Source organism: Pelodiscus sinensis, chromosome 2, assembly GCF_049634645.1.
Source record: "Pelodiscus sinensis isolate JC-2024 chromosome 2, ASM4963464v1, whole genome shotgun sequence".
In the NCBI taxonomy this organism is placed as follows: Eukaryota; Metazoa; Chordata; order Testudines; family Trionychidae; genus Pelodiscus; species Pelodiscus sinensis.
Window position 1 is genome coordinate 52,592,468 of NC_134712.1, and position 15,905 is coordinate 52,608,372.

The 15,905-nt window shown below is 41.4% G+C and overlaps 1 long non-coding RNA gene across 2 annotated transcripts in view; it reads left to right on the top strand.

The window, feature by feature from the left end:
- Nucleotides 1–11,916, top strand: part of LOC106732589 (uncharacterized) — a 76,330-nt gene extending 64,414 nt beyond the window's left edge. Inside the window, exons 3-6 of one of the 2 annotated variants that reach the window (XR_001368830.3) lie at nucleotides 1,912–2,055; nucleotides 2,403–2,590; nucleotides 9,000–9,144; nucleotides 11,302–11,916. This is a non-coding gene — a long non-coding RNA (uncharacterized LOC106732589). The remainder of the gene's footprint in view (nucleotides 1–1,911; nucleotides 2,056–2,402; nucleotides 2,591–8,999; nucleotides 9,145–11,301) is intronic. The other variant, XR_003090923.2, reaches the window with a different exon arrangement.
- The last annotated feature ends 3,989 nt before the right edge of the window (nucleotides 11,917–15,905 follow it).

The window sequence follows — 15,905 nt, forward strand, 5'->3', positions numbered from 1 at the left end:
AGAAGGTATGGATGAAGCCCCTCTAGCAATGATACATTAAAAGAGACACTCTGCCACAATCTGATACCTGAAGTTTCACTCTGATCTGCTGGAGTCAAGCAGAACTGACATAGGTTGTATACACCCTAGAACAGAAGGTACATTCACAGAAGGTACATACTCTCACACAGTATCTTACACATATGTTCTCTGAATCATCCAGAGTGAACCTAAGCTAGTTCAGACTCATCCATCAAGTATCACTCATGGAGGAAGAACAAAATACAGTGAAGAACCTTCCCATCTATTTCTGCCAAATTCTGCAAGTCTATCAACAAAGGCTCAAAGACTGTTGCATAACTCTAAAAACATCAGCAGTCACATTTTGCCTCTGTCCATTGCCATGTGGGTATAGGAAACATTATACAGCTTCAGTTCCATTTTAAACCTACACCTTAAACCAGGGTAATGGCTGTTAAGGGCACATGAAGATTCAACTGTAATTGTTTCACTATCCTCTCTGTAATCTTTCCCCATAATGTGAGGCATAATCTTTCCTCATAATGTGAAAGAAATTGACCCGGTTGTGGATATCAAATGATGGCTTCATCAGCTGGCACTCTCAAAAAAGAAGTGCTAAAACCCTGGTCACCAATGGTAGCAAAATATCAATACTGATGCATTCCTGAGGAGCAAGAAGCCAGTCCTTAGTGACATTAATTTCACAGGACATCTGATTAAAAAAGATGGCACCTCTAACATGCGAGTTCCCTTTTTCATATAACCTCTGACCATGCTATTTTTAAAATCAAACTAAATTTACTACATTATTTTCTTCAGCAGAAAACTGAACAGGCAGAGACAAAGACCAACACAAATTCTACTACTTTGGCTGCATATTTCTACCTCAGTATGGTACACAATAGTTATATTGAAAGATTTCATTGCCACTTTGGATGGAATCAGAGCAATTCTTATGATATTTTCTTAAAAAAATAAAAGTTATATATTTTTTCTACTCCTGGGCGATTTACATGTAATAGCTGCAAAAAGGAAGAAAAAATATCATGTCTTATTTTTTCTTTCTCTGTTTCCTAGGCTCATAATAAAACTGACTATGTTTCTAGCATTATCTATTGACTGAGTGGGCTTTTATCTATTCATTTTTTTACCCCATATATCCTCTCTAGGATATTTGAGGCCTACATCATGAGGAATAAAATGAGGAATTGGGAAAAATAGCTATTTTTCTGTAACTGTTGTTCTTTGAGATGTCTTGCACATGTGCCTTCCTCTGTATTTGAATACATTCCAAGGGAACAGTTGTTGGAGATTTTTTTCCCCCTCAGTAGTACCCACTGGAGTGCCATTAGCACTTTCTGCTGCCCTGAACCACTTCACGTATAAATGGTGGAGCCACTCCCAACCTTCTTCAGTTCTTTCTTTTTAGATAGATTCAGTTAGAGAGGGTAAGGAGGAAAGGTGAGGGAATGGACATGTGCAACACCCCTCAAAGAATAAGTTACAGAAAAGCAGGTAACTAACTCTTCTTTCTCAAATGATTGCACATGTCCATGCCACTGTAGGTGACTCAGAAATAGATCAATCTGGATCCTGTGCCTATTTAAACAGCGATTGGAGAATATCACCCCCGAAACTGGCATTGTCCCTTGATTGATGTAGGATAGTGGAAAGAGAAGCAAATCTGTGCTCTGACAACCAAACTGGTGCTTCACAAATGTACAGACTAGGAATTTTTGTGCAAGGGAAGCTGCAGATGCTGAATGTATACAAGCTGAATGTTGAACGGGCTAGCAATATAGCTGATGAAGAGACATCACCCAACTGGTAACACCAACTAATGCAAAAAGAGATCCAGAAAAAAATCCTCTGAGAGTATTCCAGGTAACTTTTTATTCTCTCTCTCAACAGAATGCACAATTATGATGAAGACCTAAATGATTTTAACCTGTTCTGGCATCTAAAGAGTGGAGTGATATCGCTTTGATATCACTCAAAACCATTGAAAGTGAAAGTTGAAAACCATTTTGGTCCTGAACTTTGGGTGAGTCAAAGGTAGGTCTTTTCTTTATAGAAGACCATATATCGAAACTATCTTATCAAAGTTTTAAATTATCCATTCTCCTCACCTAGATAATTGTAATAAAAATGCCACCTTTGCAAAGAGGTGGAGTAAAGAATAAGTTGCGAGTTGGTAAGAGGGTGACCCAATTAACTTTGCTAATATCACGTTGAGATCCCATGGAAGTAAAGGTTCTTGCATCTCTGAGTATATTCTGTTCAGCACCTTTAAAAAACTGATGGCAATGGCATTTCAATAAAAGAGATCTGCTATTGACTAATGAATGGCAAATGAAGAGAGCTGCCAAATGAACCCTAATACAATCAATTGCTATACCTAGATGTTTTCAGTAAAGAAGATAGTTCAACATATGAAAGACGGGAGATTTGCTGGAAGAACACCTTTTTGCCAGGACCATAAGAACACAAGAACGGCCACACTAGTTCAGACCAATGGTCCATCCAGCCCAGTATCCTGTCTGCTGACAGTGGCCAATACCAGATGCCCCACAAGGAGGGAACACAACAGGTAATACTCATATGAGCCCTCCCTTGTCACCCACCTCCAGAGAAACAGAGACTAGGGACACCATTCCTACCCATCCTGGCTAATAGTCATTGATGGACCTAATCTCCATGAATCTATCTAGCCCTGTTAAGGTCCTAGCCTTCACCACATCCTCAGGCAAGGAGATCCAGAGGTTGCGCTGAGTGAAGAAAATCTTCCTTTTGTTTGTGTTAAATCTGCTGCCTATTAATTTCATTTGGTGACCCCTAGTTCCTATCTTGTGGGAATAAGTAAATAACTTCTCCTTATTTACTTTTTCCATACCAGTCATGATTTCATATACAGGCAGTCCCCGAGTTACGCGGATCCGACTTATGTTGGATCCGCACTTACGAACGGGGCCCTCTCCCTGGTCACCAGCAGACCAGGGAGAGGAAGCAAAGCGGCGGAACACACGGGCAGCCCAGACACGGCTGGGCTGTCCGCTGCCCACATGCTCCGGGGCTTTGCTCTGCTTTGCTCTGCTTTGCTCCCCGTCCTCCTGGTCTGCAGACCAGGGGGACGGGGAGCAAAGCAGAGCAAAGCCCCGCTGCCCGCTTGTTCCGCCGCTTTGCTCCCCGTCCCCCTGGTCTGCAGACCAGGGGGACGGGGAGCAAAGCAGAGCAAAGCCGCGGAGTCCGAGGGCAGCAGGACAGCCACGGTGCATCTGGGCTGTCCCGCTGCCCCCGTGCTCCGCGGCTTTGCTCCGGGCGCCTGTGGTACAGCAGCTGGGGCGCTGCCGGTTGGTCCCGTAGCGCCGCTCTGGGCGCTACTGGACCAACCCGGCAGCACCCCAGCTGCTCTGCCCCAGGCGTCCTGATTCAGCCACTGCAGGTCAGTTTCAGCAGCGGCTGAATCAGGACGCCTGGGGCAGAGCAGCTTGGGTGCTGCTGGGTTTGTCCAGCGGCGGCGCTACTGGACCAACCCAGCAGCACCCCAGCCGCTCTGCCCCAGGCATCCCCAAGTCAGCCGCTGCTGAAACTGACCAGTGGCTGACTACAGGAATCCCCGGCCCGGGGCTTCCTGGAATCAGCCGCTGATCAGTTTCAGCAGCAGCTGACTTGGGGATGCCTGGGGTTCTTAAGTTGAATCTGTATGTAAGTCAGAACTGGCGTCCAGATTCAGCCACTGTTGAAACTGATCAGTTTCAGCAGCGGCTGAATCTGGACGCCAGTTCCGACTTACATACAGATTCAACTTAAGAACAAACCTATAGTCCCTATCTTGTACATAACCCGGGGACTGCCTGTACCTCTATCATATTCCCCCTTAGTCTCCTCTTTTCTAAACTGAAAAGTCCAAGTCTTTTTAATCTCTCTTCATATGGGACCCGTTCCAAACCCCTAATCATTTTTGTTGCCCTTTTCTGAACCTTTTCCAATGCCAATATATCTTTTTTTTGAGATGAGGAGATTATATCTGTACACAGTATTCAAGATGTGGGCATACCATGGTTTTATATAAAAGCAATAAGATATTTTCTGTCTTATTATCTATTCCTTTTTTAATGATTCCTAACATTCTGTTTGCTTTTTTGATTGCCACTGCACACTGAGTGGAAGTTTTCAGAGAACTATCCACAATGACTCCAAGATCTCTCTCTTGAGTAGTTGTCGCTAAATTAGTCCCCATCATATTGAATGTTTAGCTGGGATTATTTTTTCCAATGTGCATTACTTTACATTTATCAACATTAAATTTCATTTTCCATTTCATTGCTCAGCCATTTAATTTGGTGATATCTTTTTGAAGTTCTTTACAGTCTGTTTTGTTCTTAACTATCTTGAGCAGTTTGTTATCATCTGCAAATTTTGCCACCTCGGTGTTTACCCCTTTCTCTAGATCATTTATGAATAAGTTGAATAGGATGGGTCCCAGTACAGATCCTTGGGGGACCCCACTAGTTATCTCTCTCCACTTGGAAAACTTGCCATTTATTCCTATCCTTTGTTTCCTGTCTTTTAATCAATTATCAGTCCATGAAAGGACCTTTCCTCTTACCCATGATAACTTACTTTACGTAAGAGCCTTTGGTGAGGGACTGTGTCAAAGGCTTTCTGGAAGTCTAAGTATACTATATCCACTGGATCCCTTTTGTCCATATGTTTGTTGACCCCCTCAAAGAATTCTAGCAGATTAGTAAGGCATGATTTCGCTTTACAGAGACCATGTTGACTTTCTCCCAACAAATTATGTTCATCCATGTGTCTCACAATTTTATTCTTTACTATAGTTTCAACTAATTTGCCTGGTACTGACTATAGCAAGGCAGGTTCTACCAGGACCCCTAGTCTGGTTCTGACTACACCCTGCCTTGCCTTTTAGTCTTTCTCTAGCTTGCCTAATTTGAGTTTTCCGGCTCCGTCAGAGTTCTAACTCAGTCCCGGGTCCCTCGCTCGAGAACTGCCACTCATTGCTGCCCGAGGACACTGCGCTGGCCCCTTGGCCTCTGGGCATCTCTTGGGTGTCTCCCCGTGGTCTCGGCACCTGGGGAAGGGGGGGAAAGCATGGCCTACTAGCCCAGCCAGGATCCTTCCCCCTGTTTGGGCGCGCTTCTCCTCCCTTTTAAATCTGCCGCCATCCTTTCATGCTGGTGCTTGGGGATGGCCTCAGCGTGTGCCAGCTGCCTGTCCTGTGGGCTGGCAACTGGGGATAATGTCAGCCCACACCGACTGCCCCCTGGAGGCACCAAGGTCCCCTCCCCAGTGCGGTTAGATGCCTTTTTCTCCGCAGCGCAAGCGTCCGCCGGGTCCTAAGGACCCCGGCCGTGGGGACGCTAGCGCGCATGCACGACAAGCCCACAGTGGCTCGAGACCGCCAGCTGAACGCATCCCCTGCCCTGCACTCAGAGTGCAGGGGGGCACGTCCCACCGAGCAGAGGGAGGTGACCCCCGTCACAGATTTACTGGTCTATAATTGCCAGGATCAGCTCTACAACCCTTTTAAAATCTTGGTTTCACATTTGCTATCTTCCGGTCATTAGGTAGGGAAGTTGATTTAAAGGATAGGCTACAATCCATAGTTGTTAGTTCCGTAATTTCCCATTTGAGTACTTTCAGAACTCTTGGGTGAATGCCATCTGATCCCAGTGACTTGTTACTGTTCAGTTTATCAATTTCTTCCAAAACCTCCTCTAATGACACCTCAACCTGGGACAATTCCTCAGATTTGTCTCCTAAAAAGAATGGCTCAAATTTGGGAATCTCCCCAATATCTTCAGCCGTGAAGACTGAAGCAAAGAATTCATTTAGCTTTTCTAAAATGACTTTATCATCTTTGAGTGCTCCTTTAGCATCTCAATCATGCAAGGGCCCCGCTGGATGCTTAGCAGGCTTCCTGCTTCTGATGTACTTAAAAAAACATTTTGCTATTACTTTTTGAGTTTTTGGCTAGCTGTTCTTCAAACTCCTTTATGGTTTTTCTTATTATTAGACAAGGTAGAAAAAGGCTTTTTTTTACCCAGGTAGATATGTTGAGTTGAAGCTCTCTACTATTTAGAAATATTTCATGCTTGTCCTATTTGACAGGATGGGCAGGGATGCTGTCCCTAGCTTCAGTTTTGCCAGAACCTGGGAATGGGTAATGGGATAGATCACTTGTTTATTACCGGTTATCTTCATTCCCTTTGGGGCACCACTTACTCAGGATGGCCGTTTTTATATTCTTACATTTTTATGTTCCTTAGAGTGAGTCTTTTAATGGTGTTAGTGACATCCATGATGTCAATTGGAGTACAGGCTGGTGTGGAGGAAGCAGCCATGTAGGGAATTTACCTCAGGATCCAGTGAGAGAGACAATGAAGGTCTGACTGACAGGGTTGAGATCCAGTCCTGCTGAGGCCATGCTGATGCTGTAAGTATGAAGTGAACATGGTCTTGATTGATCTTGGTTAAGACTCTGGAGAGTAATAGAATCAGAAAGAAAGCTTAGAGTAGGATGATCTTCCAGAACAGCAAGAATGAATTTGTCAGTGAACCTGGGCTGCAACTTTCTTTTCATCCTTGTTGAAAACTTGAGGAATTCCCCATTGTCAGAAGATGAACCTGGCCATATCCAGATGTAGCAGCCATTCATAATGATTGGTCCTGCTCATCTGATCTGCCACATATTTTTTGCCCTGGAAGGTAAGCAGCTTCGAGGTGAGTGGAGTTGATTGTGCAGAACTCCCAAAGGAGAATCATCTCCTGGCACAACTGTGTAGAACACACTTCTTCTTGATTGTTTACATAAAACCTAGATTCTGTGTTCACTGTTAACACTAGCAGATTTTTTTTTCACTCAGTATGTGGAAAGAAGCTCAAAGACACAAGATGGCTAGCTCTCCAGGTCTCTCGCAAATATCAAAGACTCTGAGTCTGAAATGACTCATGTGTGCACCCCAACCAAGGGAGGGAGGATATATCTGTGAGAAAAAATAGCTTTGGATTTTGGAGAGTGAAGAGAAACCCTACAAAACATTCAGAGGGTCTGTTCACCAGTCAAGGGAGGAAAAGACTAACATTGCTACACAAATCACCATGACTAGGTGATAACAACATGAGGATTACAGCTAAACTAGGGACTTGTAGCCTTTTGAGGTGCAGTCTGTCATGCTACACTACATAAGTGTATGCTCCTATGAGCCCTGGTAGAAGTTAGGAGTAAATAGTAATCTGGGGATTGGTAGATTGGATTGGATTTATGCATCAAAACTCTTGGTTGGATGCAATAACTGGATGGGAAAAATCTGCATTTATAGAACAGGAGGGAAGTGGTGGACACTTCCTGTAATTTTTGCCCCTTTTCTCAACAGAGCTTGGAATCAAGGCATAAAACCAGGTATCAGTGGGTCTGCTATGATTGGAACCTTTTCCTTTTTGTCAGTGGTGTATACAGATTCCCAAGCAATTTAGCATTTCTCTGGAATCCTTTAGATTATGATGACTCTCAGCTGTCTTGTCTGATATCTTGGATTATCTGCTGGATCTGGGTGGGGGAGGGGATGCTCCAGCCTGGCTGGGGGGCTTAAGCAGCCTGCGGGCGATGGGCCCTGCCCATTCTGGCTGCAGCAGCCTTCTACCCATTGTATTGCTGCTCCAGCTTAGCTGGGGCCACTGCAATGCTCTTCAGGGTCCTGGTTAACCAGTTAACCAGTTTAACTGGTTAACACTTTAAATGGGATTTGACATCCCTAGTATATAGATGTTTAAATCCCTTAGAGGAGACATAGACATTCTCTCTGCCCTTTTTGCTGTGCTGGGAAGGAAAAAAGGGGGGCCAATACTGTTTCCAGTACCACAAGCTGAATCCATCTGAGAGCTAAAAACTGACTTATAACTACTATTCCCTTAACTATAGACTAAAAGACTGCCTCTAAAACCATTCTAAGTAGAACTGGGTACATTTTACAAGGGCAGAGGAAAGACCTTGAAGTAACAAGGCTATAAACAGTTCCAAATGGTAAGAAAGAACTGGAGGTGGTGCAAGGAAAGAGGGGGGTGCTTCAGGCTTTTTAAGCCTTCACATGATGGGACAGGAAAGTAGATGGCACTCAAGCCACACTTATGGTTCCTCTGAGAGAAAAAGATCTCTGACAACCATCCACTGGACATGTACTCACCTGCAGTGGAATAGACATGTGCAATCACTCAAAAGAATCTGATTTTCATTGGGAATCCAGTCTAGAGCAGTGTTTCCCATTTTATTTGGCCACGGAACCCTTTAAAACTTTGCAGCACCCCTAATAACTGTCTTATATATGGAGCTGAAAAAGTAGACCACAAATAAGTAAGGATAATAATAAACAAATGCTAAATAAGGTAATGAGATCAACATTTAGTTTAATTGCACATATTTAAAAACAAAAATCACATTTAATGTGTACAAAAAATAAAGCTCTAGAGCTAATATGCATTATATCGGCAGTTTTCAATGCAAAGAGTGGTTTTTCTTCTTTTCTTGGCAAATTCTTTTTACATTTGGTTTAATACTGAAAAATTGGATTCGCATATCTGGCAAGTCTTGATTGTAATGGTCAAGTTTTTATATAATTAATAATCAGTACTGCTTTGCCCAACACATTTTTAAAAGAGGGAAAAATATTCTTAACTACCAGGCTATCAGACCATTGACTGACTGAATGTGCAGCACTGAGCAGTGACATCATTGTCCCCACTCTCTGGCTACGCTGACATTACACAGGGACACTTATTGTGGCAAACACAAATGAAAATTGTTTTCAATAAAATTCATAAATGCTTAAATATTATTATTTTTTAAATAATAAAATGTTATTGTAATGGAATTTTCTCGCAAAACCCTTATTTTCACTTCGGGGAATCCCAGGGTTCTGCAGAACACCATTTGGGAAACACTGATCTAGAGCACTGTGCTGATTTGTTTATGTGAACAGGTGTTGCTTTCTAGGAACTCCACAGTCCTGTATAGTGATTGAAACCTCTTCAGGGACAAACCCCATTCATTTTAAGACATACATTAAGCCTGAAGACCAGAGAAGTGTTAGTATCTGTGGCCAGGCCAGACTCTCACAAGATGAGGTAAGTCTTTTGGCTAGCTTTAAACAGAAGAAGGATTTTTGACAGCTTTTGCAATTTGGGTATAGTGAAGAGTTTGGAAGGACCTGAACTAAAAATTGGGGGGGGAGGTCTGTCCTTCAATCAAGGTTGACACAGTAGTATTGGTTAATACTCCAAAATGTTTTCTTTTGCTTGACAACAGCACCTTTGTTCTTACCCCCTCTACGAACTGTTCCTTGTCCCTGCAATAGCTCTCTAAGGCTCTCAGACAGCTGAAATGATGCTGTATTACTGGATGAGAAGGAAATGTAGAGCTGAGTGCCATCATGCATTGCTTGCATTTCACAATCTCCCACAGCAGTTTCACATTAATGTTGAATATAATAATAGGGAAGACAGAGCCTTGCAGATTTCTACATGTGAAAGCTCTAATGATGTTTCTGTATTTCCAGTCCACCAGCTTGGAACTGATAGGCACCAGTTGTTGCTATACTCAGGGCAGACAGCGATGACTTCTGGTATATGCTTTGTCTGGTCCCAGAGACATTTCATATGACTTAGTCTTATTTAATCAATTATCCTTCATATTTTGCTATTGAACTAATAACTAGAATGCATAATATAAATTACAGTAAATTGGATTATATTTCCTTGAAAAAATATGACTTAATGAAGGAGCATTCTCTAGAGGGCACACCTGCTCTATGCAGTCTTGTGGCAACAGGGGTTTAGAATCATCATTAAGAAGAGTAAGATTTCTCCTTTGTTCACTCACAGTTGCAATACATTCAAAATTAACAGGAGATAAATTGTAATAACTTCATCAGTTTAGGTTTGTCCTCATCTGGTCTTTTGCTTTCAGAATGAAAAAACATTCCTTTTTTTTTTAGGTGAATCCCCTAAGCTACTCCAGAATCCACTCCACCTCCCTACCTTCAGGGTGTACCTTATCCTGACTTCCTAATGCAGGAGCCAGTTTCCATCCCTGGGGCAACTGATGTTGGCTGCCAGGAGTGGAGGTTAGGGGGAGCTTGTGTCTACCACCCTGTGGGGCAGATGATCATGCCCTATCCCCTAGACCACTCCAGCACCTGGCCCACCTGCCTACCTTCAGCAGGTCCCTTATGCTGCCTTCCTAATACAGGAGCCAGCTCCATCCCTGGGGCAGCCTGTGTTGGCTGTCCAGCTGAGGCCTTAACTCAAGCAAAGTAATCTTTAAATGTAACAGGGACAAGAATTACCTCTACTGTGTCAGATTCAGAAACATTCAATACCCTGAAACTGCTGTAAAGATGGGTTGCACATATCTTACGATAAATGCTGATTTCTGTGAAGGAATCTTGGTGCTGTGCTGAACAGTATAATACATCTCTGTGAAACTCTTTGTTATTGAAACCTTTTACCTAGTTTTTAAATGCATTGCCTGTGCAAGAGTACTGACTGATCCGTATCACTGACTGACACTGATTACCGAACGAAAACACTCCATGGAGTTGCTGTCTCTTTTATTAGAGAACGGCTTAAGTCACTGTGCAATCTGGGGTTAGCTTTGTTCTTCTCTTCAAATTATGTATGAAATGTAAAGCTGCTATGCAACCAGATCTATTCTGCGAGACAGGGTCCTGCTTATAGCTATGTGTAACCCAGCAGGATGATGTAATGTTGTTGGACTGTCTCGATTCACTGAGTGAGACAGGCTGGAACTGCCCCAGCTTTCAAAGATTTTTGGCCCTTTGAAATGCACAGACAGGCCACACTCATTTGGAGACCAATAGCCAGTGCCTCAGTGTCGTCTGGAATAATTTGGTTCAGTTGTTTGACGAGCAAAAATTAATAGTTCCCCAAATTTTAAGTATATCTGATGCCCCCAAACTATGTGGTAGTCAATGCTGGCATCAAAAAATATAGGGTAAGGGGCAGTGCACAGCTGCACTGCCTTAAGAGTGGGACAGATGTGAGGGGGCAATTGTAGCTCTGGAAGTGCAGGAAGCAATTTGCTACTTATTTTTACCAGTAACAGATTACTTCTCCTCTTTGGTGTTGATTTAGCTCTGTCTGTTCCCATCCCCCTAGCTGCCCATTCCAAATCCACTTCGGTGGGTCAGAGAGTGGCTGCTCTCTCTTTCTTCATGTGATATACCTACAGTGTATCTTTTGCCCCTTTGGTCCCCTCTACAGCTGAATACGACATTTTAGATATGAATATATGAGGCCACTATCTGCCTATCATCTCCAAAGAGAGCAAGGAATGTGTATGGGAATCCTATCAAAAGGTATTTTCAGAGAAGCAGGTAAATAAGATACCTCAAAGATACTACATCAACTGGATTTTGATTGTTGAAGGCTAAAACCTCAAGGAGATAATCCACAAACCCATCGATTCCCCAGTCATGGAGGGAAACAAAGTTACTACAGAAATTTGAAGTTTAACCTAAAAAAGACTTTACACAAATGCATTATTAGGATCTTAAAGAAAAAGCTATAAGAGCCATGGGTTGTGTTCTATTCTCCAGGCCTGAGTGATCCATTCCCAGGCATCCAAAGCCAGCCTGCAAAATATTAGGAGATGTAAGAGACCGAGAGAGGCTCCACCAGAGATTTGACAGATCTAAGGACAACTTCAAATCCGTACTTGGAAGAATTTGCCTGTCTGCCCAGTCTAAAGATTTCTCTTTGGATACCAACAATAATGTCCTTAATAATATATTGTGAGTGTATGTTAACTTTCTGCCTATCTCTAGAAAATGGAGGTAGAGATATGTGTCATCAACAAATATGAACAGAATTTTCTGGAATAAATACATTATTAGTCATTGAAAGGCTGTGTAGACAAATTTGTACCATTGTTTTGAAACTCAATAGCATCTTATCTATGTTTATTTTAGGGTGTAAGTCAGCTGGAAAATCAGTCCATGAGTATAGCCTACTGGATGTTGTAGACATTGCATTGGAAGCCATTGATTTTAAAAAGCTTTTTGGAATATAGACACTGACAGTAAGAGTCAATTTTTCCTTTTTTTGATTCATTTTTATATAATCCCAATATGAAATTTAAAATGAACTGAACACACATTTAGAACAGACAGTTAGAAAGCCAGCTCCATCAATAATGCCTATATCATAAAAAAAAACCTTAAAAGTAATTTATATGAACTTTTATTTCAGTAAATAATAGCACAATCTGAGTAATGTATGTACATCAAAGTATCGTCTGATGACCTTTTGAGTTTATAGGCCAACTCAATTGTTTTGTCACTGTGTCTATTAAAATAAACTTAGAATGATAGAGTTATCTGCAACCAAAGATTCAGAATGGAAGCACTAAAAGCCAGACCAATATATTCTAGTACCAGAGGGGTAGCTGTGTTAGTCTGGATCTGCAAAAGCAACAAGGAGTCCTGTGGCACCTTATAGACTAACAGATATATTGGAGCATAAGCTTTCGTGGGCAAAGACCCACTTCGTCAGATGCATGTAGTAGAAATTTCCACTACATGTATCTGATGAAGTGGGTCTTTGCCCATGAAAGCTTATGCTCCGATACATTTGTTAGTCTATTTTAGATAAAATCATTATTAAAGGAAAGTGAAACTATTAAAGAAATCCAAATCTACTATGTGGCCTAGACTGTAACAGAATTAACTGTCTATGATACTTAAATACAACCACAGAATCTGGAGTACAGTGATATTAGTTCAGAAGTTTGGGAGCTGTCAGGACCAGCCTTTGATTTAGAAAAAGACCCCTTTCCTCTGCTGTGTGTGCTTCCTGGGATTCTTCAAATTTGAACATTTCTTAGTTTGTCTCCAAGTAAAACAAGCTTTGATATTAGCAGGGTAAGGTACTCACACTGCTTTATATGCTTCTGAGATGTAGTTTGAGCCATTGTGTCTTTGTATTCACAGGTTCTTGCGTTACCTACTATTACCTCACAGTAATTCCTTGTTTCTATCTAAACAAACACAATTTAAGGGTAACAATTCTGTTACCTTAAAGAGATTCCATTGTCTGTTCTAACCTTTCTGGGACTCTATCAGCTACATCTCAACTTCAGTGTAATGAAAATATTGGGATCTTTGGTGGATACAGTGTACTACGGGAAGCTTGGCCTCAGACTGCATGCAGATGAAAAGGCATTGAAGGCAGGGGAAGTGTGGGCCTCACTGCACCAAACCCTAAGAAAATAATGTACACTAAAGGGGTTGGTCATATAAGGGAGGGCAGATATATGTGAAAAGGGAGACCCATCATATGCATTGAGGTTCTATAAAGGCTTGAATAGCTCATCTAAACACCTAGGTGTTTGGGGTGTTTATGGGAACTGAGCTTGTTTAACATACGGCATTTTGTGCAGTTACTAATGCTTATATCTGAGAGACTATAGTGAATTTTATTTCATTCACAGAACACTTTCTTGAACCTTGAAGTTGTCCATATACTTATAAAAGTAAGGTCATATACTTATATAAGTAAACCATCCCTAGATGTTAAGGGACAGAATTACATAGTAAGCAAAGGACATTCACAGCTGTTATCAAATCTCTCAGATCGGATGGGAGGTTGATAACATGCTTGTTGTCTCTGGCTTGTTTTAGTTTCCTTACTTTCAATCTTGTCACTGGTCTCCAACAGCTTCTCTGCTTGCAATTCTTATTTGACCTTTTTGTTGCAAAGTTATTGTGGGGGCTTTAAATAGTTCTTTATGAGATCTCAGTGGGCATTTCAATCTCAAATTCAGGAAGAGTTCTTGTTATAATCCTAAGAATCAGCATATACAAGCTGACCTGCAGCTTAGTGTTCATTTCAGTCCCAAATGTCTATTGTCTCTCACAGCAGGCATAGAAGAGCACAGTATTCAGAAGAAAACTGTTTATTAAAACTGCTGTGAAACAAGAATTAGAGGGTTAGAATGAAACTTCAGATTCTTAAACCAAGATGTCCTTGCCATGATTTTAAACTTTTCAGCTAGTACTAATACTCTAAAGATAAGGATTCTTTCTTTGACACCTTTTGCCTATCTCAAATTATATGCTAGAATTTATTTTTTTATGAAATTATTTCTAAATCCTTGCAGTTTTGGTAACATAAACATGAATAGATCCTGATTTTGCTTAGAGAATAGGAATTATTCAGTATAATGAAAATGCATGTGTACTTCAAGAGACAAAAGGTGGACTAACCATATCCCCAAATATCTACTAAGAATCCTGCTTTTGGCTTATTTTACTCATAGAAGTCCACATTCTGTCCTTCACAGTCACACTGAGTAGTAATTTACTGGGCTTGCTTATGAGATTTTTACACGTTGAGGAACACCTTACTTTGTCCTGTTTAATATGAATATGAATATTCAATATAAATCCAGTCCATTGATTTCAGTGGGGATATTCATAGAAAAAGGCATTACTCAGCCTGAGTAAATATAGCAGCAGAACCTTACTATATATTTTAGAAATGTGTGTCTGTCTTTGTCCATTTGTTTGAATTCCATTTGTTACAGAACTTTTCCTAAACTGTAAGAGCTAGGATCTCCAAATTTGGTATGCAGCTTCCTCTTAACCATAACTTAAAGCTAGGTCAGGGTTTGGTTATGATAGAACAGTGGAATGTGCTTGGAATTCGATTGTTTCTTATAAAATGGAAAGGGAGGGATCTGGCAGGAGGGACAGTTGTACTTCAAAATGGAGACAGGGGGCTAGCAAGAAGGAAGAGATGGGGACCAGGACAGCTACAATCCCATTAGTGCAGTGTGTGTGTGTGGGGAGGGGGGGGGGGGATTGAGGGAAGGATGGAGAAAGGGACAGCAATCTGCTATATACTGTCTGTTTGTGTATCTGCGTATCTGTTTGTCCCCCAGTTGGGGGACGGGCACCCCTTCCCCGGTTATACCCACTGCAGCTGCAGCAGCTATGGATGGTCGCTTCTCACTTGTGCCCAAGCTGCCACGGTGAGCAATGGCTGGAGTTGTCCTCTCTCCGCAGGGCAGCCTGAATATTGAACCCCTCATCCCTTGTTCCACTCCAGAACAATTATTTAAATGAATAAAAACAAAGCTTATTTGAGTTAAGGACCTGAACAACAGCAGGTAAATCTTCTAGTGTGATAATGAATAACAATATCAAATATTAAGCAAAGAAAATTAAAAGACACAAGCAGACCCAGATTTTGAAGTCTAGATTTTCAAGGGAGACTGCTAAAATTAACATACATTGTGGGAGTTTGTCTTTTAGCAGAAAGATTCTGAAAACCCTATTTCAGCTCAGCAAGGTAGATGAGATCTGTTAGATAAATAATTGTTGCTGTTGTCACTCTCACCATGTTTCCACTTTTATTTTTATTTTTAAATTGACACCTTTGCTTTTATGTTTCATTCCATTTAATCTTCAGCTCATAATTGCTTCCAATTTCACAGACAGAGAAAGAAAAAAATGTTGTTCATAACAAAAAAGTTAAGCTACAGGGATTTGTATTTCTTTTTTGCTCAGTAACGCTTAGAAGCTCAAAGAAATAACACACAGTTTGTATAGAACTATGTATTAGTTCAGTATTAGGATAGGATGCAGTAAAAATGCTTTCTTAAAGAGTCTTTAGTTCCTACAACAACAATGTGAAGATTTCCTTTGCTTTAAAGACTTTCTCTAAGTTTTCCTTTTAGAATTTTTCTCCCATATTAACTTAGAAAACTAAAACCCCCTCATTTAATCACCTCTCCAAGGCAACAATTTGCAGTGACCCAGTGGCAGTGACCCAGGAGCATCGTCCATCAGCCGTGAAATCTCAAA